This window comes from Xenopus tropicalis, chromosome 3 (genome assembly GCF_000004195.4).
Source record: "Xenopus tropicalis strain Nigerian chromosome 3, UCB_Xtro_10.0, whole genome shotgun sequence".
NCBI classification, from domain to species: domain Eukaryota; kingdom Metazoa; phylum Chordata; class Amphibia; order Anura; family Pipidae; genus Xenopus; species Xenopus tropicalis.
The window spans coordinates 48,169,332-48,194,942 of record NC_030679.2 but is presented as its reverse complement, the minus strand read 5'-3'; the positions used below and the strand labels follow the sequence as shown (position 1 = coordinate 48,194,942).

General features: G+C 39.3%; 1 long non-coding RNA gene across 1 annotated transcript in view; it reads right to left on the bottom strand.

The window, feature by feature from the left end:
- Window positions 1-692: 692 nt before the first annotated feature.
- Window positions 693-25,611, bottom strand: part of LOC108646154 — a 30,696-nt gene continuing 5,777 nt past the window's right edge. The window contains exons 2-3 of the long non-coding RNA XR_001924177.2: window positions 6,276-6,356; window positions 693-1,573 (exon numbers count right to left, since the gene is read on the bottom strand). This is a non-coding gene — a long non-coding RNA (uncharacterized LOC108646154). The remainder of the gene's footprint in view (window positions 1,574-6,275; window positions 6,357-25,611) is intronic.

The following is a 25,611-nucleotide window of genomic DNA, read 5'->3' as shown; positions in this document are numbered from 1 at the left end:
TGGGGTCCCTGGGTTATACCCAAACTGTTAAGCCACTGCATATTCTACTATTAGAATTCTCCAGTAGGATGGCAGACTTCCAGGCATTATATAATAGTTTGATTGCTACATGAGGTACTGTTTGTTTATTATCTTTTGGGGATGCTCATCATCATAAGGAAATATGTTGCCTCATAAGTCCATGTATCAGGACCCCAGCTCTCATTACAATTTTTAAAGGGACCTATACCTTCCATAGTAGTATTGCTCTGCAGTGTTGCTGACCTACAGCTTTCAGCATTTTGTAGCACATCTTTAAACTTCACAATTGTGGATATAGTGCTGTTTAGGTTACTTACCAAGAAACTAAGAATAGAGACAACAGTCAGTAAACACAAAAGTGATACACAATCTGTTCCTATACTGACTCACTGACCATGGCCACTGTCATAGGAGGGATAGGCACCTTGGGTGGCATCCCTATGGCAAGAAAGGGCTTGGGCTTTCCACAAAACAGGATGAGGTTTGGTGCATTGAACAGTTGAGTGGATCGGGTGGGCACAATTGGTATTAATACATTTGTTCTGTGGAATCTGTGAGTGAATAGTTTATATAAAAAGTGAATTCAACTATTAATAAAGCCAAATTTGGGGTACTTACCAGCCAGATCCTATTACGTGGCACAAACGCACCTTCCGTATTTGTTTGTCATTATCAGCTTTTCTACATAAGATTCAATACCACTTGACATTTTTTCCTGTGCTTTATTTTACATTGCTCAATACTTGTAACCATGGCAATGGACAATTCTGGTTCATGTTTATATCCCCGGTGAAAAGTAATAGAATGAATAAAGGGCAGCATATTTATGTCTGCGCTATCTCCACAATAGATCTGGCATATTTATTCTTGTATTTTTCAGATCAATATGCACTTATTCTGCCATACAGACAGGAAAATTGGATATTTGTGTGTGTCATGCACGTGTACTGTATGCAAACACACAGCAAACACAGAATCAGAATTTTATAATGCAACAATAGCATTTATGTAATTATGGTAACATTATTTTTACTTTGCCCATCTGGGGACTATATACCATAATTAAACTAAGGGAGTAGCCATAGTTGGAGAAGAAATTAGCATGCAAATACAGGGGGGCTTTTAAATTGTGTTTGTGTAGCAGAAAATGATTGAGTGTGTGTCATTTTGTTTTGCCAAAAGTGAGAATTTGGAGCTAATTTAACTCTTTTACTGTGAGAGCCGTATGCAACATATTGAAAAGCACTTATACTGCCCCAGGGGAGCCCAAGATTAGGGTTAAAGCAATGCAATAAAAAAAATAAATAGCTGTTGTGAGAGGCAAGAGAAGGAGTGGGGAAGATTGGATAAGCAGAAAGTTAGCGCAGCTCTACTGAGTCATCAGTCCCAGGAGAAAGGGGCCGAACCACAGAAATGTCACACAGCCCTTCTGGCATCTCAATAAGAAATAATGAAGATCTCCTGCTCACTCGCTGCCTTCCAGATACAATACAGCAATACGGCTTTCAGAAAAATGGACACAGTTGAATTCCATTGCCACAGATGTGTCCCCCTAGAGAAGGAGATGGAGTGACTTATTACTGGGGAGGTTAATTCACTTAGATATAGGAACTGTGATCTGGATGGGATTTTTCTTTGCCCACACTGAGGTTTATAAACAAACACAGTGCTGCAAAGTGTATAACTAAGTGTATTATATGATTCTATTCAGCCCCTCTTCTATTTATATTCCATTCTTTCATTCAAACCACGGGTTGATAGGGTAATTTGGACCCTAGCAACCAGATAACTGCTGAAATTCCAAACTGAAGAGAGATTTTTCTTTGCAGCACTGTGTTTGTTTATAAACCTCATTGTGGGCAAAGTATATAGCTAAGTGTATTATATGATTCTATTCAGCCCCTCTTCTATTTATATTCCATTCTCTCATTCAGACCACTGGTTGATAGGGTAATTTGGACCCTAGCAACCAGATAACTGCTGAAATTCCAAACTGTAGAGAGATTTTTCTTTGCCCACACGGAGGTTTATAAACAAACACAGTGCTGCAAAGTGTATACCTCTTTACGGAGGGTTTGATATGAACATGGTTGCCTCCTTCCAAACTACAGCTGAATGTAATGCCTCTCACGCCCATCAGCTCACTCTCTTTACCTTTAAACAATACCATGAATCAAGCTAAGGATTTGCCTGTTTTTGTTTTATTGTTGTATTGTTTTTTTGTGCATACCCATGAATAAGATTATATGAAATTTTGGTTGATCTAGTACAATGCTGTTAAAGAACCAAAGGTAATTTCACACTGATGCTAAGTAGTCATAGGGCAGGCACGCCATCACCAATAGGGTAAACAAAATAGTCCTTTCATGCTCTATAATAAAAGTTGCTTTCTTAAGCAGTGTTCTACCAGGTAGTAACATGGACAAAGTTTGCCCTGGTCATTAGCAACCAGTCACATGTCTCATTATTCTAACTGTTCTAAATAAGCTTAAAGGGGTAGTTCACCTTCAAGTTAACTTTTAGAATGTTATAGAATGGCCAATTCGTAGAAACTATTCAATTTATCATTGTTTTTTTAATAATTATAGCTTTTGAATTATTTGCTTTCTTCGCTGATCCCCAGCAGCCAAAAAACTATTGCTCTGTGAGGCTACAATTTTACCATTATTTTTATCACATACAGTAGCTTTCTATTCAGTCCCTCTTCTATTTATATTCCATTCTCTCATTCAAACCACTGGTTGATAGGGTAATTTGGACCCTAGCAACCAGATAACTGCTGAAATTCCAAACTCAAGAGATGCTGAACAACAAGCTAAATAATTCAAAAACTACAACTAATAAAAAATTAAGACCAATTGTAGATTGTTTTAAAATATCACTCTCTACATCATACTGAAAGTTTATTCAAAGGTAAACAACCCCTTTAGAGCTAGTTACTGATTGGATGCTGTAGCTTACGGCACTATGGCAAAACTTGTGCATGTTCCTGCACAGCCCATCTTTGTACTAAGAAGTGGGTAACAACTAGTGTTTGCTCAAGTTATACATAAAGAGTAGATTACACTGTAAAAGGTGCCAGGTAGCTGAATGTACTATTTTTAAACCTTTATTTGTGTCTGGCACCACCAGAAAAGTAGAATCTACAGCAGGGATCTCCAACCTTTCTTAAGGTGGCCATACACGCACCGATAATATCGTACGAAACCTCGTTTCGTACGATATTCGGTGCGTGTATGGTATGTCGGCGAGTCGACCGATATCGCAGGAAGCTGCTGATATCGGCCGACTCGCCGATCGGACCAGTTTGAAAATTTTGATCGGGCGCCATAGAAGGCGCCTGACCAAAATCTCCCTTCAGCGCTGAATCAGCAGAAGGAGGTAGAAATCCTATTGTTTCTACCTCCTTACCTGCCGATTCAGCCCTGAATGGTGTGTGGCGGATCTGACGATGTTTTGTGCGACCGATGGTCGCATGAAACATCATCAGATCGCCACGTGTATGGCCAGCTTTACTCGTGAGCCACAATCAAATGTAAAAAGACTTGGAGAGCAACACAAGCATCATAAAAGTTCATGGAGGTGCCAAATAAGGGCTAAGATTGGCTATTAGGGAGCCTCTATGCACACTATCAGCTTACAGGGGGCTTTATTTGGTAGTAAATCTTGTTTTTCTACAACCAAAACTTGCCCCCAAGTCAGGAATTGGGGTCACTAAGAGCAACATGGCATGCTAGTAATTCCATGCCAGTTCTATGATCCATGGCACAGAGATGCACTGACTCTGTCTAGCTGCTTTGCCTTGCCACCTAGCAAGTACAGCTATGGCCATACAGAGCAATCTCTACTACTTCTGAACTGGCAAAGATTTGATTTACAGCAGATGCTGCAAAATTGAAAAAAGGCACAGTAACAAATAAACCCTGGTTAACCAAGTAAGTAAAACATTTCTTTTGCAAGACAATTCTTATTCATTTTTATTTTGGCCCCTTTCTGCTATTGTACTTATTTGATATCCATTTTCATTAAAATACGAAAAAATCTGTTTACTGCCTTAGATGTAGCAAAATGCGATTTTCTTATTGAAAGTGAAATAACTTAGGGCAAAATTGTGAAAATAGGTGAAATTTTCCTACCTATAGATAACTCTTCACAGCAATAGAAAATTAATGGGATTTTAGTCATAGTTTCTGTTTCAGTGAAATTTCTGATAATGGCAACTATTTCAATTTGCTTCCATAGAACTTTTTAATGTTTTACAAAGAGACCATTGGCAACAAATATCCTATAGAGCAGGATACTTGTTTATACATAGGAAATTTGTTTAAAGTAGTTCTGTTTTAATTCCAAATCTGGATATCTTAATAATAGACAATTTCTCCCCATTAACATTTACATATTGATATGAAGTGCTGTAAGCAGAGAGTCTTAGGGCCAGCTACAAAATGGTCATTTTCACATGCGGCAATATACACTGCGTCACAGCAAAGATGCAAGTCTGGAAATAAATTAATCATTGAGCCAAACCAAAGAATGCACTGGTCTCTTGTACAAAGGAACAATGAAAATCAATGTCCTGTTGAATTATCCAGCATATTTTCCCTTTAATCATTTATAAGAAGGAGTAATTGAATATGCTGCTATGACAGAAAATCACATTGTAGAATGCTTAAAATGAATTTAATAGCTTTTCTGATAAGTGGTGTGTTGCTGGTCATTTTAGCAGACACTGGGCTAGAATCGGTTATTCGTTGTCTCATTATATAGTTATTTTGTTAGCAAAGAAAATCACTTTGCACATATTATCCCATTCTAATGCTATTAGATATCATCTTGAGTTTGTCTCTTTTCTTTGTCCTGATTATAAAGTGTGCAAAATCATGTGGCAAAATATTCCACCTTTTGTTATTTTCATTACAAGACTGTGTTTACTTGAAGTTACAGTTGTACCTCATCGCTGTAGTATGTTGCAGGGCTCATAACTAATCAATCAGGTAATGAATGCTGAAGACTGCACTGATTTTATACTGTCATGCCCTTTGCATTTTGACAAATTTTAAATCAACTCAGAGTGTTTGGATTTTTTAAGGGTGATTAACAACAAAAAGGTTTAACAAAAATCAGGTGTTTATGTCACTGCAGGATTTTGATCCCTAAAGAGAATTAATTAGCAAAGTGGTTTAGATATGAAAGCTCAGAAAGACAAGGGAAACAGCACATAATGGTAAAAGTTGTGCATTTGCTTCAGAAACACTACTATAGTTTATATAAACAAGTTGCTGTGTAGCTATGGGGGCAGCCATTAAAATGAGAAAAGGCTCAGGTTGCATAGTAGATAGAAGATAAGCTATGTACAATATAATGGTGTTCTACAGAGCTTATCTGTTATCCGCTGTTTAAAATGTGCTATTTAGCCCTATTTAAATTTCCTCCATTGCTATACAGCAGCCTGTTTATATAACTATAGTAGTGTTTCTGAAGCAAACAGATTAGTTTTATCAGTTCACGGCAACAGTACATTATATTTTAGTTGCCAGGGTCGGACTGCTGCACCCCCTAACCCCCCACAGGAGCCCCCGCTGAGCCTCCCTAACCCTCCGCAGGGGCCCCCGCCCCACATCCTCCCCTGAGCACGTAAGTTTAACGTGTCAAGGGAGGAAAAATGCTGTTTATCATTGCCCTAAATGTCATTTTATAAAAACTGCATCTGTTTAGTAACAGAAAGGTGCCCACGCTGAAACTTATAAGCATATATAAATGGAAAAAAATTAAAACAATATTTCTTAGGGATAATAGTATCACTTGCAGAGATCATTTTCTTAAGGTCTAGAAGGAAAGTACTAAAGGGGTATAAGCCGAACTCCTGCTAAGCAGCTAAGGTAACTTGTTGATTTCTGTTCTGGGATGTCCTTCCTCTCAGGATTCTACTAATGGCATGTCGCACAATAGTGCACCTAAATAAACCCATGAGATGGGAGCTTCCTCGGCAAGGCATTCCTTGTAAAGATTTCCAGCTTTAAATTGGAAGTTATTAATGTTATATGCACACATTGCTTCTGTTTTTTCCCTCAAGTGCTTAATGTATGTAGGTCTTTGCACACACTAATTATCCCTAACTCCTCCACAAAAAGAACCTATAAATAGCATGGAATGACATGGAAAGAACTGCAAATGTCAGCCACTGGTGAAAAGGTGCCATTTTCTAGCAGCTGGGAAGGAAAATGTGTTGAATGGTAACAGTTTTAATTGCTCACTGTTGATGTCATGTGGTTCTGCATCTTTGAAATCCAACGGATCCAGCACTTTCTTGTCAGAAAATTCATCTCGGGTGAAAGCTGATGATTTAAATCTTATTGTTAGGCATTTTCCGTTTCTTTGCACAGAAAAGACACATTCAAAACAGACAGGCAGTATCTGCAGCTCGCTGAGGTAAAGCCACTTCTACCAAGTAAAAATATCTGCATGGCTTCTGTATCACACATTGTGATGGGAACAAATATGAATGTATACACTAGGTTTAATTCTTCATCTTTATATGTGTAATATTGTATGATATTTTTCTCATTGTTGTACTGTTGCTTTGTTAAATACGAACAGAGAAAATTATAGATACTTAAAGGAGATATTTGCCTTTCCTAAAGCATTTGCCCCTAGCCCCCCAAAGAATAATGAACATAATTACAAAAGTGGTTAGCATTACTACCCTGCACCTCTCAGGTCCTGTGTTGGATTCCGACCACCATGGGCACTGCATGGGTATTTTCTGGGTACTCTTTTTTTTTTCCACTAAAAACATACTGTCTGGTTAACTGACCCTATTGTGTGTGACTGTTATTGTGACCTTAGATTGTAAGCTTCACTGGGACAGGGAATAATACAGTGGCAGAAATACCCCCACAAAAAAGTCTTAGGAGGGGCCCGGCGCACACAGGGACCCCCGACTCACTTGTGTCCCCCGGGGTCTGCTTCATTTATGCAATGCTTAGAAGTGCTGGCACTATTTAAATAAAGGATGATGTTTTATTGAACAGGCTCTTCTTTACCGCCTGTATCAGTCAATATTCATATGTAATATGCATATTCTAAGTTTTACCCACCTACAGAATATGTTTGTGCTTTATAAATATATATATTACTTATATATATATATATATAAGTAATAATAATAATGAAGGGGATTGTCCAGTAAATTTTACCTATCCCAGCACCATATCAGTCACCTGTCAGGGAGGGGCAGACATAGGGCGCGTTAGTGTGAAAATAGCACGGTGGATTTTATTTTGATTTTATAATGATTTACATTATATATCTGCTTTGACATATGAATCAAATCTTAGGTTTGAGTCAAGTAAAACCAGCAGATTTTGGGACATCTATTGTCCAGTGTTCAAGGTACAATGTCTTTGTTCTATGTATATTGCTGGGTAAACAGTAAACACAGGTATTGTTACCCAGCAAATATCCTTGGAATAAACAAACAGACAGCATATAGACAATACACTTTATGTACAACTTATTTGAGAAACAAATAAGGCTTTCTACAAAGTTAGTAAACTGTCTAGTTAATAGGTTTTGTTCATGACAAAAGTTTGTACACAAGTTAGCACTCGGTGTTGGGGGTTTTGCTAAGAACTCTAGTATAAAAGGGAGCCTCCACCATGTGTCAGGAGCTTCGCCTAGGACTCCTGAACGAGTGCCGGGACATTTGGATCATCGATTGGTTATCGGGAACCTGAAGGTCTTGCACCAAAGGTTGTGGGGCTCCCCGATTGTGCAGAACTGGCTATACTTGTAACTATAATCATACAAAGTTAAGTAATCTATTTAATTCTATTATTACTTGTGTGTGTGTAAGTTATTGCTCACTAACAGTCTATCAGAAGGTTTAATCATTGATCCTGCATATATATTAATATTTGTTATTAATGTCACTTAATACAAATTATTAATATTAATAAAGGTTCACCCCCTTTATTACAATATGCATTTAATGCAGCGGCAAAGAGAGGGGACTGGGTAAACAAAGAGAAGGCTGGCCCTCAAAAATTGGGAACAATTTTATTGAACAGTGTGTCTTTAAGAAGCCATTCCTGCTTCTGCTGGACTACAGTAGTCAGTATGCTCTAACCCTTCATAATATGGCAAAGTATGGTAGGAGTTGTACTTCAGCAACATTTGGCTGAGCAACTCTGTTATGCAAGATGCATTTCCCCTCTAAATGAATATAAAGTGGATGAGCTTAAAGTTTCCATAAATCAACATAAGAGTATGGTGTACCTTTTATTTCAAAATGACACTGTCTACGTAGCAAATAATTCACGTAACAGTTAAAATTTTCATTTTCCATTTTTTTGGCTGTAATAGGCAGCCATTTCAGTGCATTGTGCCTGATTCTGAGCTTTCAGAAAGAGCCAGCGCTACACATTAGAACTGCTTTCAGGTAACCTATTGTTTCTCCTACTCCCATGTAACTGGAGGAGTCCCAAGCCTACTACTATTAAGTGCTATTCTGATATCTAATGGGAGCTGCTATCTTGCTCCCATTGTTCTGCTGGGGGAGGGGGGTGATATCACTTCAACTTGCAGCTCAGCAGTAAAGTGTGACTGAAGTTTATCAGAGCACAGGTCACATGGCTGTGGCACCCTGGGAAATTAAGAATATGGCTAGCCCCATGTGAAATTTCAAAATTAATTATAAAAAAAACGGTTTGCATTTTTGAAAAATGGATTCTTCTGGAGAAGCTCTATTAACTGATGCATTTTAAAAAACAACATGTTTTACCATGACAGTATACCTTTAAACTCATTGTTCTTATACAGACCACACTAATCACAACAGGCATTTAGAAATTTCTCAGAATTCCTCAGTAGGTAACTACAGCTAGAATGAATGTGAAATGAATGAATCACCTTCATGTTTAGAAATGATAACAATAGTAATGCCATTTAATAGCGATGCCATGGCACAGGTGCATAGTTACATGAATTGCTAAATGCTGGAAAATATATTTAACTGTATAAAATCAAAAACCTTATGAAAACAGACTATTCATTGCGTACTGGCTTGTATTTGTCTCTCATGTAGAAATGGTCATTGTTGAGCTTAATGAAGAGGCAGCAAAGTTAATGGTTACTGTACTTCAGAAGTTATGGGGTAATGTGCTAAAAGGCAGAGGAATAATCATCCATAGCAACCAATCAGCTGATTGTTTTCAAGGCCTTGTATTGTTGTATTAAATGGTTCAAAATGGTGCCCTGACCTTAAATAACTTGCAGATATTTTATTCATTGTATTTATTTTGTTTCCTGCTTTTATTATCTAGTTACATGAGGTTACAAAAACCACATATGTTTACCATGTTCAACCTTTTGGCCATGTTATTGCTGCTTGTTAGCACAAATACTTTCCCTGGTTGTACAGTAACTGACCAATATCGCAAAACCCCGAGGCTGCAGATCCCATTTATAAGGAGAGTAGTAGCAATGAAAAGAAGACATACAGTACATTGGCCTGCTAGGGCCAGATTCTTCTGGGTAGATTCATTATGTGTGGCAGTCCTGTCATGGGCAGTGTCTCAGTGGAAACCTGATCAGTTCAAGTTCTTTGGGTATCAAAAGAGATGGCTCTTGCTGGGACTGGTTCTTCAAATTCAAGATTTTTTCTAATTGGGATCTACCTATTCCACTGGGTTTCAGATTTTCTGATGGACACCCTTCCTCTTATTCTGATAAGATTTGCTAAGCTGCTTGTTGACAAGCATGGAGAAAAATCACAGAGATGTTTGGAAAAGCTCATCTGACTTCTGCACATTTCTTTCCCACATGATTATCAAAATTCCAATTATACAATTCATAGAATATGATTCAGCTGAATGATTTAAATGCTCACAATGTTTCTGTAAAACAGAAAAAGTTCCAACCAAACCACCAATAATGACTAAGTTAACCCAAAAGTATTTCCTAAAGAGCCAGATTGTCAAAATGCTTTTAAACTTTGATTAAGTTGGCCTTTGCAAGAGTTGTGAGAAAGAACCTTGAGGTGTTCTGCTTCATAGAGTGGATAATGTGATTCTGTCCTACCTCAGTGACTTCTGATGGACTTGTGCCATGGAAAGGACATCTGTTTACATGGAAAACAGAGTCACTGGGTCCATATAAGAACTACCTGCAGAAATAAAAGCTGGCAAGCACATCTTCCAAACAGAAGGACTGCACGAGACAAGCATAGTGGGGATCAATTATAAACAAAACTCGGCACAAGGGGGCTTGGTGGCTCTGCATGGTGTCTAGTGTACATTTATACATAATATATTTATAATGAACTAAATTCCATGTTTTCAGCTTCTAATACTGAAGATGAAACTTGTTTACCCATTTTATTGCACTTCTTGGAGAATACTGCACCAACATGTACAGACACATAAAATACATAATCCAAAAATACTAGGCAATTGCTAAAAAATACTAGGCACATGGATATATCTATCCTTTACATAGTGCAACTTGGTTTTATTTTTGAGAACAAGTCATTGTCCCTTTGAAAAATGACCTTCAGTATCTCAGTTAACCTGTCCCTTGTTCCATGCTGAGGAAAGTAAACATGGATAATATCTACATATAGAAAAGGTACCAAAGGGTTACATTATTTTTTATTATTTTGGCAAAATTAAACATTTTAATGGTTTCTTGTTTATTTCTGTTTAACTTTTCTGATTATTCCAAATTCATTTTGCCCTTGGCTGCTCCATTTCATCACTGATTAGTTTTTAATTAAGCTTGCTCACTGACTAATCATAAGTTTGTTAGCAACATAGGAAACTACATCCCTACTCTGCCACATATGCCCTCAGCTCATGGTCTCTTTCAGTCTGTGCTGCAAAGTCATAACTAGGACTATGTGCCTTTTCCCTCTGTCTCCTATTTGTCGAACAATTAAACCTTTCTTTGGCTTTCCTGTCATTATCTATTATGTATCACAGTAACCTAGGGAGAATAACTAGAAAGGAAAGCTGACCTTTGTGAACATACAATAACCTAAAAACTAAGAATACAAGGTGGAAAGAAGAGGCAAAGATGCATGCAGAGAGAGTTATAACTAGCTTGCACACATATATACCTAATATAGAACTGACTAGATTGAGCAGGCAGGATTAAAAGGAATGTTAAATTTTAAGAGATCACACATGTTAAGGTGTTATATCTAAAAGTAAGCATGCCCAGCTTTAGTCAATCACGAGCTTGTACTTAGCATCCAGATGGCTAGCAGATTCCCTGCTATGCTATCAGAGCCATCCAGTAGACCTAGATATTGCCCTTTTTCCAAAATTTCAGGAGGGGACCATTGCTATTAATACAGGCTTGGGATCCAATTTCCTGGGGACCTGGGTTTTTCCGGATGTGAGGTCTGTAATTTGGATCACCATATCTTAAGTCTACTAGAAAAATTTTAAACAGGATTGTTTTGCCACTAATATGGATTTAAGTAGTTTATATTGGTCCTTTTGATCAGCAAGGTGCCTGCTCGACAAGATATTATAACAATATAATCAGAACCCTGTTTCTATATCCATACCCTACAGAATAAGGGCAGCAACTTGTCATATTAGTTTCCTTTGATACTTCCAGGACAATAATCTTCTTGGACATATATTTAAAACTAGATTTACCTGTGAATCTGTAGGTGGTCATAATGCCTAAACAGGGAAACAAGCAAACCTTTAGGGGCCTTTAAGGTTTTAGGTTCAAGAGTGTAATAGAAGAATTGAAGGAGCCCAGCCAACTCAATTTTTTTAAAACATGTTTTTTCTTTATAATTATCACCTAAAAAACAGTACTCCCCCAAAAGGGGGGCCAAAGCTGACTGGAATGCAGTGCTGCCCTTTCATATAATTTTTCTGTAAACAATAATTGATGTAAGCCGTAGTGAAGGAGGATGATTACACACTCGGAGAAGAAGTCATAGGCGTGATGTTACTTGGCATGTCAGGGGATAAATGATATTGCAGAATTGTGTGTTTAAGTACCATAGATACCTTGAAAACCTTAGATGTAATAGAGATGGCATTAACCTCAAAACAAGAGAAAGAGAGTTTGAGGGAAAAGTGGATACAATCTGGGACACAGAGTGGGAGAACTGGAGACCTTGAGATGTGAATTAATGAGAGATCACTGTAGGGAGTAGCTAACCCATAGCAAACGTTGCACCTTTTATTACTTTTCCCCCAAAGAACGAATAGGCAGAACACATTTTTTTTACATGAGACCTACTTGTTGGGCACAATATAGGTGTTTTCATATGTTGGTCTGTTTACCATGCAGAGTCAGACTTGGCCCACATGCATTGGATCTGACACACTTGTGAAATGCCAGCTATAGTTAAAGAATCACATCTCCCAATATCCCCAGGTGACCAGAAATGTAATGCTGATGTTTGAAGTTCAGCTGCATTCTCCTACTCCTGCTTTAGCACATTCAAAAAGAGAAACTAGAAGGTAAATCCACTTCTTAAAAGGTTGAACTTGATGGATGTGTGTTTTTTTTCCAGCTTTTCAGCTTCCCTGCAACCAATGATCACAGGAAAGGTCATTACTGTAATTTGTACCACCTTAACCCATGTCTGGGATTGCTTCAGTTGCCCATCATACATGCCTGATCACACAAAAACAAAGTAGTCAAAGTGGAAAACCAAAGAGAACAATGATTCAATTTCACTAATCTGGAATGGAGGGGCCAACTCAGGTAAGTACAATCAAACAGTACAATCTGTTCTTTCATGGCCTAATTCTACTACAATCAGCCAATGGTAATAGATATCCAGGAGCGATTTTACCTTAAACACCACCTGAGGCAGCTTTTCAATGCTGCCACCTCAGCCCCCCCCCCGCTCAGTGCCTGAGGGTGTCTATAGGGGCCAGAAATTGGGCTTCTAAAGTGACCAGGAGTGGCTTTTTGCAACTTGAGGTGAGTATCTCACTTCATGGCAGCAGTGCCCCTGTAGATATCCTCAGGGGCGGGCACCGTAGGCAACCCAGTCGGTCACCTCGTCCCTGCGATATCGCATTGCACCCACCAAACACCCACCTCCCTGGTGCGTACGATGCGAATCAATAGTTCATTGCCCCCACCACGTGATGACAAGCGATGGGGGCAATGAAAATGGAACACAGACTATGGGGCCCATTTACTTACTCACGAACCGGCCGAATGCGTCCGATTGCGTTTTTTTCATAATGATCGGTATTTGGCGATTTTTTCGGTAAATTATCTTTTTCGTTGCCATTCCGAATGTTGCGCAAAATCTGGCGATTTTTTCGTAGCGTTAAAACTTGCGCGAAAAGTCGCACCTTTTTCGTAGCCATTCCGAAAGTTGCGCAAAATGTTGCGATTTTTTCGTAGCGTTTGGATTCATTCAAGCTTCAGTATGGTGACTTTTCTTGGGCCAGGTTGGAGCTGCAGAGTGCCATTGAGCCCTATGGGAGACTTTCCTTGGGCCAGGTTGGAGCTGCAGAGTGCCATTGAGTCCTATGGGAGGCTTCCAAAATCATGCTAAGTCTGAAAGTTTCACCCACCGCTTACGAGTGCTCAATACGAAAAAGTCGCGACAAGATACGAGCGAATCGTAATGGCTACGAAAAACTTGCGTTTTTCTCGCGAAAATCGTATTGGTAACGAAAAAGTCGCGACAATTTCTGAAAAGTCGTAAAGGCGCCGAAAAAAATCGGAAAAAATACGAAAAAGTCGCAAAATGTTCGTTTTCCAATCGGAATTTTTCCAATTCGGATTCGAATTCGTGTCTTAGTAAATCAGCCCCTAGGGGTAGGCTAGAGAGGCTCCTGCCTGGTGCCCCCTAATGGTTGCACCCTGGGCAGCTGCCTCTTCTGCCTACCCCTAGTTCCGGCCCTGGATATCCTTAAACATGGTCAGTGTGTGATCAGCATTAACATACAGCTTCAATGATGGAGCATTAAATCATCTGTGCCTCTAATGGCTTCCTGCATAGTCTGATTAATCTTCTTTCATAAACCAAATTACATTTTACCTAAGGTTTTCCATTAATAAAACAACAAAATGTTGTTGCTCAGCTGCCTCTAAAAACATTTATATTACTACAACCACTAAATAAAAATCTTTTTTTGTGCAACAGAGGAAAAGATTCTGTGTATCATACCAATTATGTTGAATTTGTGCTGTGAATTAGTATTATTTTCTCTGATTTTAATGGGTATTCCCTTTCTTATTTCCTGTTACTGTGTTTTTTTCTGCTCTGTACCTGCATTCTCATTTTCTAACTGGCCTGTGGGGACACATAATCCCAGCAAAACCTGATTAAAATGGGATTTCCAGTATCTGACGTCAAAGGGAATCCTAGCCCATCCATCACTGCTGAGGCTTTGGTACTGGTGGCGTTTGGAATAACAGGGCTTGTGTTCTCTATATGAATCCATCAGTGAGAAGCGGCAGGTGAGCTGCAGGGGGGAGGCAAGCAGGTGCAGGCCGGAGAGACACAGACAACGTGCAGCTCCCACTGACAGACACACATTAGCAAACAAAGACTTCACTTCATCACAAGTGAGCTGCAGAGAGGCCATGTCTGGCATCCTTGTAGCTCAGTGATAACCACCACCCTGACTAATGATCCAATTAAAGGTTATACTGTTGCTGTTCTTTATTATGGAAGAAGATGATTTCATTTGACCTTGCGTAACTATTACAGCTCTGATTAAAAATATGTACTTACTGATTACCGTAACTGTTATTTTCTTTTAGTCTGTTATTTTTAGGGACAGCTGTGGGTTTATTTTTCTGCATAATGTGCCAAGTTGCTTGTCAGGATAAGGGTAAATGTATAGATAAGGCTTAGGAAACCTCAGCATCCCCCCGGCAGCTGAAGGATCATTAAGTTTCCCATCATTGCTGTAGCTTGCTCTTAGACAACACCTGAAATCAGGGCAATATTTTCTATATATTCACCGTTGGGCCAGCGTAGGGCAGAAGCCTTGTGGCTTCCATCTATGGCCAGACATGTACAGAGAAATTTGAGGGGGTGGCAGGGGTCCTACTCTTAAGGTGGCCATACACAAACTGATTTTTTATTTTAAAACAACTGATTCCAGAACAATACAATAATATTGTTAACTTATTGTATAATTCATGGTGCACGAACGATTGTTGGGCCACTAACTGGGCCAACATTATCGGGCAAAAAATTGATTGGCTGGGTTTAAAAATTTTGGTCGTTCAGCGATAAAATCTGCCAGTTGGTGTTAGGGCCAAAAAGGTTAATCTCATTTTAGATTATATAACAGATATGTGGTTAATGTCCACTGCTAATGAATGGGGGGATGTCCCCACAGAACATAGTTTGCTTTAAATTTAGTAACCTATAAAAATCATGTTTTTGCTAATTTTCCATGGAGAAAATTTAATATATTGTGGTAGTCAAATTACAAAACTTTTGAGGCCCTAAATTGAATTTGCAGTGGGGACATCTAGTTATGCCACTGATGGTGGTTAAAGACTGTCACCTCCACTGAAACAGGCTCTTATATAACTTTGTGCATTAAAGTGACTATGATGGAATTTGGGTGTTAATTGGCAGCTTGATGACACTGCTAATAGAAGCATCCCCCTCCAGCCTGTAGCCACGGCAACAGGAAAATCCTGTGTTCTGGTCAATCACAACATAGGAACTGCCTTTCTGGTTCTGCCACAGGTTGGAGTGGAATCTTTAGTGGCAGTGTCTTCATGCTGCCATCTAACAGAAACACACCACCAAGGTACCTGAAAGAGCCACCCATAGACTTGTATTGAAACTGACAAGCACTTGTCCCAGTGTGTTAATGGTCTTATTTATTAAACGTTGGTGAGAAACGTCACTGGTGATGTTGCCTATAGCAACCACTCATATCTTCGTTTTTTGTTTACTAACTTGTAGGTGACTGTTGAAATCTAATTGCTGATTGTTTGCTATGGGCCATATCACCAGCAATGTTTGTCTTCAGTGTTAATAAATACACCCAGGGTCAGACTGGGAAAAAACCTGGCGGGCCCCTATCGGCCGCCTGTCTGGAACTGTGGGGGGTATTGGGGTGGGGGGCCCCTGCCATCCCAGTCCCATACTGGATACACCCCCCTGGGGGATGGCAGGCAGGTGAGGTGATTCCCAGTATTTGTTCCCTGTGTGATTTCCAGCTTGGCAGCAAAACACTTGCTATTGACTCTTCATTCACTTATCATTAGGGATAAGGAATTAGAGTTTCCCACAATACAGGGCTTAATTTTGACACTGCAAATTTGCACCCAGTCAGCGATTAACATTTCCTGTAGGTGGAAGAATGAAAGCAAAAATGTGATTGGTTGCCATGGGTTACTGCCCAGGAGCATGGAGCTGACAAGAGGGTAAACATGGTTACAAAAAAAAACAAAAAAAAAACTCGTACCCTTTACTGATAATGACGTTCCTAAGTTTTTCTCTTTATATGGAACGGTGAAAAAAAACACAAACCACAGAGCTTCCTCTGGTTCCTCTATCTATTTTTAAGCCGTCGGAAATAGGACCATTAGTCACTCTCAGTCTCAGTGTAGGTAGACCTTTTAAGGTTTTGAATTCTGATTATTTGACTCTTTCCTGGTGAACAGCTTGTATGTTTTTTTCCCCTGGATTTGGAACCCTGGTGAGAATGTTACATTTACTCAGAACATATGTAGAACATGAAAGCGGATTTGGTAACCATGGCTATAAAACAATGGCTGCCACTTGGAGCATATTGTTTCGCATTTATTCTATGAAAGGAGCCCGTGATCCTACTAAAAGTCAAGCTGGGAGATAACCAGGCTGCAAAATAATTACTGCTATACTTTTGTTGCTACCAGCTGAGCTTCTAAATAAATAATACTCTGCTTTCTTGTTGATCTAATCCCTTTGTGAAATATTTATAGCCACTTTTAACACAGAGTTATAATATATTTATGTTTCAATTACAAGAACGCAGTTGTCTTTGTTTCAGGTGCAGCCAAAGTGTTCATTGCAAAATACAATTGTATTTCTTTTTATAGGACGGGGAAACCACACATGGGATTACAGAGGCTGGAACATCCGCTTAACTGAATGTCAGCAGCTACCGCTGGCTTCCATCTACAGAGGGCAGTTATTTGCTTTCATTGGCATTTTTCTATTTTATCAATGGTGCAGTGGACGGAGTATCCCTGAAAGGGGACAGCATATTTTGCAGTCAGTCAGCTAGCAGATACTCTATATTCCTAGCAGTGGATTCCTGCTTCTTGCTTTAAACCTTAAAAGGGGTCCATAAAGAAATGAAAATGACAAACAGTTAACACTATAAGGGGCAAATTTACCCAAATCTGAAAAGAGGAATCTTGAAGGATTCTCGGCCATTTGAATGTATTTCATTTTTTAAACATTTTCATTTCTCAAAAATATTCCTGACCATCAGAAAAAGCATGTCACAAGCTGATATATTCAGCAAATGCTCAAATGAGTCAATTCATCAGAATGTGTTCAACTAATTTGAAACTGTTAAGATCACCATTCTGTTTAATGGGTTGTTAGAGCTCAGCAGAACATTAAAGGAACAGTAACACCAAAAAATGAAAGTGTATAAAAATAATTATGATATTATGTACTGTTGCCCTGTGCTGGTACACCTGGTGTGTTTGCCTCAGAAAGACTACTATAGTTTATATAAACAAAGCTGCTGTGTAGCCATGGGGGCAGCCATTCAAAGCAGAAAAGGCACAGGCACACAGCAGATAACAGATAAAGCCCCATTATATTCTACAGAGCTTATTTGTTATCTGCTATGTAACCTGTGCCTTTTCTCCTTTTTTCCAGGTTGAATGGCTGCCCCCATGGCTACACAGCAGCTTATTTATATAAACTATAGTACCGTTACTCTAGCAAATACACAACTTTACCTGTGCAGGGTAACAGGGTATAGTTTAAATACTTTAATACACTTTCATTTTTGGCGTTACTGTTCCTTTAAGTTATATGGAGGTTAAATGTTTTTAGTTGCCCTCAGGCAGTGATCCCCAACCAGTGGCTATGGGGCAACATGTTGCTCACCAACCCCTTGGATGTTGCTCTCAGTGCCCCCAAACCAGGTAGTTATTTTTGAATTCCTGACTTGCTGGCAAGTTTTGGTTGAATAAAAACAAGATTTACTACCAAATAAATCCCCCTGTAAGCTGATAGTGTGCATAGAGGTTACCTAATAGCCAATCTTAGCCCTTATTTGGCACCTCCATGAACTTGTATGATGCTTGTGTTGCATACCTCCCAATTGTCCTAATTTTCATGGAACTGTCCCTCTTTTGACAGCTTAACCTGCAGTCCCAGATTCTTACTGAAAAGTCCCTCATTTCATTTTGATCTCCTGCACTGAAGCTAAAAAAAAGATACAAATTTAATTAAAACGTAGCTTTTGGCAGAGAGCCCAGAAATCTTAATGAGCATCATCTGCACTTAGATACATTGTTTCTCACTATTAATTAAATAAGTGGGCTTTTGGCAGAGAGTCCATAAAGGTAAAAAGCCACACCTGCACTAAAATACAATTGTAACTAATAAGCTAAACAGGTCTCTTAGGCTGATGCCACACCAGGCGTAGGGCTGATTTTTTCGGCAAGCGGAAAAACGCTTGCCGAAAATTCAGCCCTACGCCTGCTACTTGTGCCTGCACCCGAATGAATGGGATACGCTCGGGTGCAGGCACATGTAGCCCTACGCCTGGTGTGGCATCAGCCTTAGGGGAACTGAGACTTGCAGCTCAAAGGGCAATTTCACCCTTTTCAGCAAAACTGTATTAACACATAAAACAGGACCTCTAAACCCCCAGAAATGTGTTCAAACTTTAAATAAACTGCCAAATTTAGTCAAATGGGAAAAGTATTTAGGGTGTGCGGTTGCAAAAATGGGCGCGGTCAAAAAAAATGCCGCGATGCGCGTGGCATTTATTTTTGTCCCTCATTCCATTTTCAAAATGCTGGGAGGTATGGTAAGGCATAGTCCTCCATACTGTATTACAGAAATACCTTGTATGCTGGTGATAGATAACAGAACTGCAATTTTGAAAATTCTACATTATATTTGGAATACATGATATTTTATTTATATTCACCAGAAAAGCCAAACTCAGTTATCAAGAACACAGCATTTGGTAGCAGTTCAGCAACAGCAGCCAATCAGTCTCCATAATGCACATGGTCAGACTGGCCCACCGAAATCCCTGAAAATTAAAGATGGTTGTTCGTTCCACACAGGCATTTTTAAATTTTCCTAATAGGTACAGGCTGATGTTGGGTAATAAGTAGCTGTGAGGAGCAGTGGGGCAGGGGATTTCATTGCAGCAGTGGTTGGGTGGTGGGCCATTGACTGGCAGGGGTTGGGTGGTGGGCCACAGGTACCCCAGTCCAACACCACGAACCTTACTTACAGGTCTTATAGATGCTTTAAATGGTTCACAATCCAGTGGTTCTGCTGGATCCTCAGCCTGTTATAGACTTTTTAATTGTATTTATAAATACACATAGTTTGGTTTTGTGGGGCTTAAGGAAAATGGCCATTAATATGTGTGATCTTGAGCTCAACTAAAAAAAACACATTAGGTTTATAGAGCTATATTACAATAGATATTTACCTAATCTGAACAGGACATAAATATTTCTAAAGTATACCATCTAACTTGTTTATAATGCATGATTAACATTATGTGTTTAAAGGTTCATTATCACTGTCTCCTCAGCCAAAGGAGATATAGGTGTGCTCACACCTGCAGTTACATTCTGACACATTGGAGAATAGGAATGTCTGTATCTAAATATAACACTTGCACCTGCGTTCTTGTAAGAAGGACACATTTACTTTACTAAGAGGGTTTGTCCCTTGGGTAGGTGTTCTAGTTAGGTCAGATATATGCACTATTACTTTATAGCCTATTCCTGGGCACCTTTGTGTAAAGATCTCAAGCTACTCCTCTAAAGGTGGTAATACACAGACAGCATCAGTGGTTATTACATTCAATCTTTTGAAGTCATATCAATGCTTGATTATGTTGACAATAGCCAATCTCTTTTGCATTCTCTTTTAATTTTGTAACCACCAATATACGTTACAATTTAGTTGTTACTTTCCCCTATGTTTAGCCATCTGCCATCCTCAGGTTGCTAAAGACTGCAATATACTGAGAAATCTGTCTCTCTATCTCTGCTAATTAATCTGTGCTTCAGTCTATGTATAATTTGTATACACAAGTTATTACTATAACTAATTAGAGAGTGCTGTGCCATTTCTAGTTTTTAGACTTGGGAAAAAAAAATCTCTAGGGGCCATGCTGTGCATCATCCCTGCAGGGAATTTAATCAAGTTTATTAGCTCTAAAGTTGCAGCTGCCATAGTACTTCTTGGCTGAAGATAAGGAGCGGACTGCAAGCATATTGCACAGATAGATAAATCAAACTCCTTAGAGTCAGAAAGAACATATTATTGACAGCCCTGCTATAATGCAGTGCCTGATATCCCCAGCACCAAGTGCCACTTTAGCAGCAAATGACCCCAAACTACAGAATAAGAGTAAACATTATATCCAAAGGTAAGCACCAGTGGGTGTGTGTAAGAAAGCTGCCAGTAACAGGCTTTTAACAGGTTTTATCTGATCATTCATCCTTTTGGACAAGCTAAATACTTTGTAGATATAAGTGAAAGATGACCACATTGACTTGTGGCACTGACCAGATCACATGGCAGAAGCGTGACCCGTGCATTATGGAATCTAATGCATTGTTCAGCCTGATCTTCCAAACTTTGGAGCAATAGCACCAAATTTCCTCTTCAGGGTTGGAGTAACACATGGGTCAAGGATCATACAGTTTGTCAGTACAACAATAAAAAACTGGTGTTTCTGAGTCTAGCTAAGAGGAGACTTAGCCCAAGGTACCTGTTATCTTTATTAATTGAAGAATACAGCTGTTCAAAACATATTAGGGACCCTAAGTGACAACCACCCCTAGCCTGTGTATGGGATAATAGATAAGAAACACTGTTCTAAATGACTCATGCATTGTTATTACTCACAAAATATATTATGAAGGAGCCAGGAACAAAGCACATAACCCAAGGCTGCTTCTTTATATCACTCAGTATATTTTATTGGATAGTATGACATGTTATTTAGGGCTGAATAATTCAGTTTTGAGGACTTGATCTGAGAAAATAGACCTTTTGTTGGAGTGCTTATCCAATACAGCACAGGGGACCTTTTGAGCTTGAGCTATATGTTACAAAACGGTCTATGGTGTGTGCTTAGGAACACTCCCTCTGTTTGGTTTTCTTCAATATATCATATATATTGTTTTTCTTTCTATTTTTTTTTTTTTTTTGCTTAGGTTAATCACTGTACATTATGACTCCTTATTTAATATCAGCAAATTCAGAGGCACATCACACCATTCTGCAAATAACTGCAAAAATATTGTTTTATTTATCAGATAGTGTCAAAGCTTGTCCTGTGGATCTCCAAACAATGGAAAGTCTACATTCACCATCTTATCAGCACAGATGGCTGTAATATAGGCACAGATGGGTCGCTCACAGTGATTGGGACCCTATTGGATCCACCTGTCCCTCTGTAAATGAATATATATCCTACATGAATTCTGATATCCAATCTGCTCTTGAATTAGACACTGTCAGTGACACACAAACATACATTTAGTGTTTATAGAATACTTTCTTTGCCGTGGACTCCATAACCCAAAGTGAACAATCAGTGAGTAGCCTGGGTAAGTCATTGTGTGTTTCAGTAGAAAAAAGAATAACTTTAACCTGAACGTTTTATTCTATTTCATTATGTATATATTGTTTTAAAATTATAGCAAGAATATGTAAATATATCTGTTGTCTGAGGTCCTTTTGTAAATATTTGTGCATGAATGCTATTACACTGTTATGACAGTATAATATCAGCATAATATCCACATAACACAAATGCTAACAATATTAGGGACAAGACATTGGGACCACAAGCAATCATTTTTAGAAAAACAGTAATGTACTATAACAATAAAATGTTATTTGTTAATCTGTCACTGATTTGTTTCCAGAGTGTAGCAGTTTGCATTCACTGGTTTACTATTAGAAATGCTAAAAGAACATCCAAATATTTCGCTACTTCCAACTCAGGCACGCCTTCAAAGCTCAATTTATGACACTGGAGCTAGCACCTGCCCCCTCAAATATCGAGCTAGTAGCAAGGAACCCCTGTACAGGCAAATTAATTTCCAGATTTTATAAAACTCTGCTGAACAGTATTTCCCCCCCTTTTAACACGGCCCGCTGTAAATGGCAACAAATAATCCCCAACATGAACAATGGGATGAATCTATTGATATTGCTATATACTGATCTGATCTCAATTCGCGACAGACTAATACAATATAAGTTTATCCACCAACTGTATGTTACCCCCCTCAAACTGCAAAAAATGGGACGCAGTCCTGAGGCCACATGCCCTAAATGTCACAACACAGGATCTGCTTTCCTACATCTAGCCTGGGAATGTCCACCAATCCAAAGCTACTGGTCTAGGGTAACTAAATACATGGCAGACAACTTGGGCCTTCCTAATCTATGCACCCCAGAGGTATGCTTGCTGGCTCAGATCGAAGATCTTGTGCCACTCAACAAAACTAGATCCCTATACCGAACTATTCTGTACTATGCTAGGAAAGTCATAATACTAAACTGGATGGGCAATACTGTACCCTCACCGGAATTATGGCAAACCCTCATCAATGCAGCGCTGCCCTCTATCAGACTCACTTATGAAGCTCGTGGGTGCCCCTTGAAGTTTGAAAGAATCTGGTCCCCTTGGTTGGAACTAAATCCTGGTATACCCGATGGGACATGAAAATCCCAGTTAAATAACCCCTACACCCTTAAATGGACCGCTATACTAACTTCGCCCAATCCATCCAGTGTAATAATTACTGCAATAGTGTCGCAAAATACAAATATCGTACTGTTCGCCCTCTGTATGGTAAACCTCTGTACAATGTTATCCTCACTATGCATGTAAACTGTACCGTGACAATGTAATGTACTTCCGTTGATCCCCCTTCCCCCTTCCCTTCCTTCCCACCTTTTTGTGTTAAAAAACAATAAAAAATGAAACTTTAAAAAAAAAGAAATGCTAAAAGAAACATATGATTTGTCTAGGTTAAGCTGACCATACTGCCAACTTGGTCCCTCCAGTCCCATGGAAAGGGCCCCCACTAAAAATCAGAGAGATATTAATTGGACAGATTGAAAGGTCCCTTCAGACAAGGAGCAGTTTGGCGCATGCGATCCTCAAGCAACAGGGGGTATATTTATTTATAGTGTGTAAGCCAATATCACTAGTGATGTTGCCCATAGCAACCAATCAGATCTTAGCTTTTTGTCATCTAAATTGGTGGTGACTGTTTAAATCTAATTGCTAATAGGTTGCTAAGGGCAACATCAGCAGTGATGTTGGCTTACACACTATAATAAATATGCCCCAGGTATATTGTTGGCCTTATTGTATCATCCGATTAGTGGCCCTAGGGTAACAATAAATGTAGTCTGATTTGTCCTAGCCCGGGGGGGGGGGCTGATTTTTACATTCCTCAGCACGTTTCAGTATGGTATGACTTAACTTGAAATTCCCCAAATGCCCTATAAATCTTTTGTATGTTTTTTTTATGAATAAATAAGCATATAGGACTTTTGTATTTTTATCAAGATCACAGGTGCCCTGGAATTCTGGCCTACCCTAAAACAGACCTGCCTGTACTTAGAATATAAAGCCCAAAAAGTGCCAACTTGGGGAAATGGATTTTAAAAGAACTGATTATACAATTACTGCAAAGGGGAGTACCAACACGATGTCAAAGCCTAAAATTAAATCAAAGAAGGTGTGCAAGGTCATAATTATATGAACCTATTATTTTACAAAAGAAAAAGTATGATGCACCTTTATGATCATACTTTTTCTTTTGTAAAATATTAGATTTTTACAAGAACTGTCCTTGCTGTTTGCTACAGTGGGTAAAATTCTAAATGGTACCTGCTCCCCCAACCTGACATTTTAGCATGGTACAATCTATTGCTTCTGCTGTCAGTCTGGGACTTGCACTATAAGTAATGGTTACAATATACAGTGGCTTGCAAAAGTATTCGGCCCCTTTGAACTTTTCCACAATTTATCACATTACAGCCACAAACATGAATCAATTTTATTGGAATTCCACGTGAAAGACCAGTACAAAGTGGTGTACACGTGAGAAGTGGAACGAAAATCATACATGATTCCAAACATTTTTACAAATAAATAACTGCAAAGTGGGGTGTGCGTAATTATTCAGCCCCCTTTGGTCTGAGTGCAGTCAGTTGCCCATAGACATTGCCTGATGAGTGCTAATGACTAAATAGAGTGCACCTGTGTGTAATCTAATGTCAGTACAAATACAGCTGCTCTGTTATAAAGTTATTGAGAAATTTAAAGCAGGCTTAGGCTACAAAAAGATTTCCAAAGCCTTGAACATCCCACGGAGCACTGTTCAAGCGATCATTCAGAAATGGAAGGAGTATGGCACAACTGTAACCCTACCAAGACAAGGCCGTCCACCTAAACTCACAGGCCGAACAAGGTGAGTGCTGATCAGAAATGCAGCCAAGAGGCCCATGGTGACTCTGGACGAGCTGCAGAGATCTACAGCTCAGGTGGGGGAATCTGTCCATAGGACAACTATTAGTCGTGCACTGCACAAAGTTGAGTGGCAAGAAGAAAGCCATTGTTAACAGAAAACCATAAGAAGTCCCGTTTGCAGTTTGCCACAAGCCATGTGGGGGACACAGCAAACATGTGGAAGAAGGTGCTCTGGTCAGATGAGACCAAAATAGAACTTTTTGGTCAAAATGCAAAACGCTATGTGTGGCGGAAAACTAACACTGCACATCACTCTGAACACACCATCCCCACTGTCAAATATGGTGGTGGCAGCATCATGCTCTGGGGGTGCTTCTCTTCAGCAGGGACAGGGAGCTGGTCAGAGTTGATGGGAAGATGGATGGAGCCAAATACAGGGCAATCTTGGAAGAAAACTTCTTGGAGTCTGCAAAAGACTTGAGACTGGGGCGGAGGTTCACATTCCAGCAGGACAACGACCCTAAACATAAAGCCAGGGCAACAATGGAATGGTTTAAAACAAAACATATCCATGTGTTAGAATGGCCCAGTCACAGTCCAGATCTAAATCCAATCGAGAATCTGTGGCAAGATCTGAAAACTGCTGTTCACAAACGCTGTCCATCTAATCTGACTGAGCTGGAGCTGTTTTGCAAAGAAGAATGGGCAAGGATTTCAGTCTCTAGATGTGCAAAGCTGGTAGAGACATACCCTAAAAGACTGGCAGCTGGAATTGCAGCAAAAGGTGGTTCTACAAAGTATTGACTCAGGGGGCTGAATAATTATGCACACCCCACTTTGCAGTTATTTATTTGTAAAAAATGTTTGGAATCATGTATGAGTTTCGTTCCACTTCTCACATGTA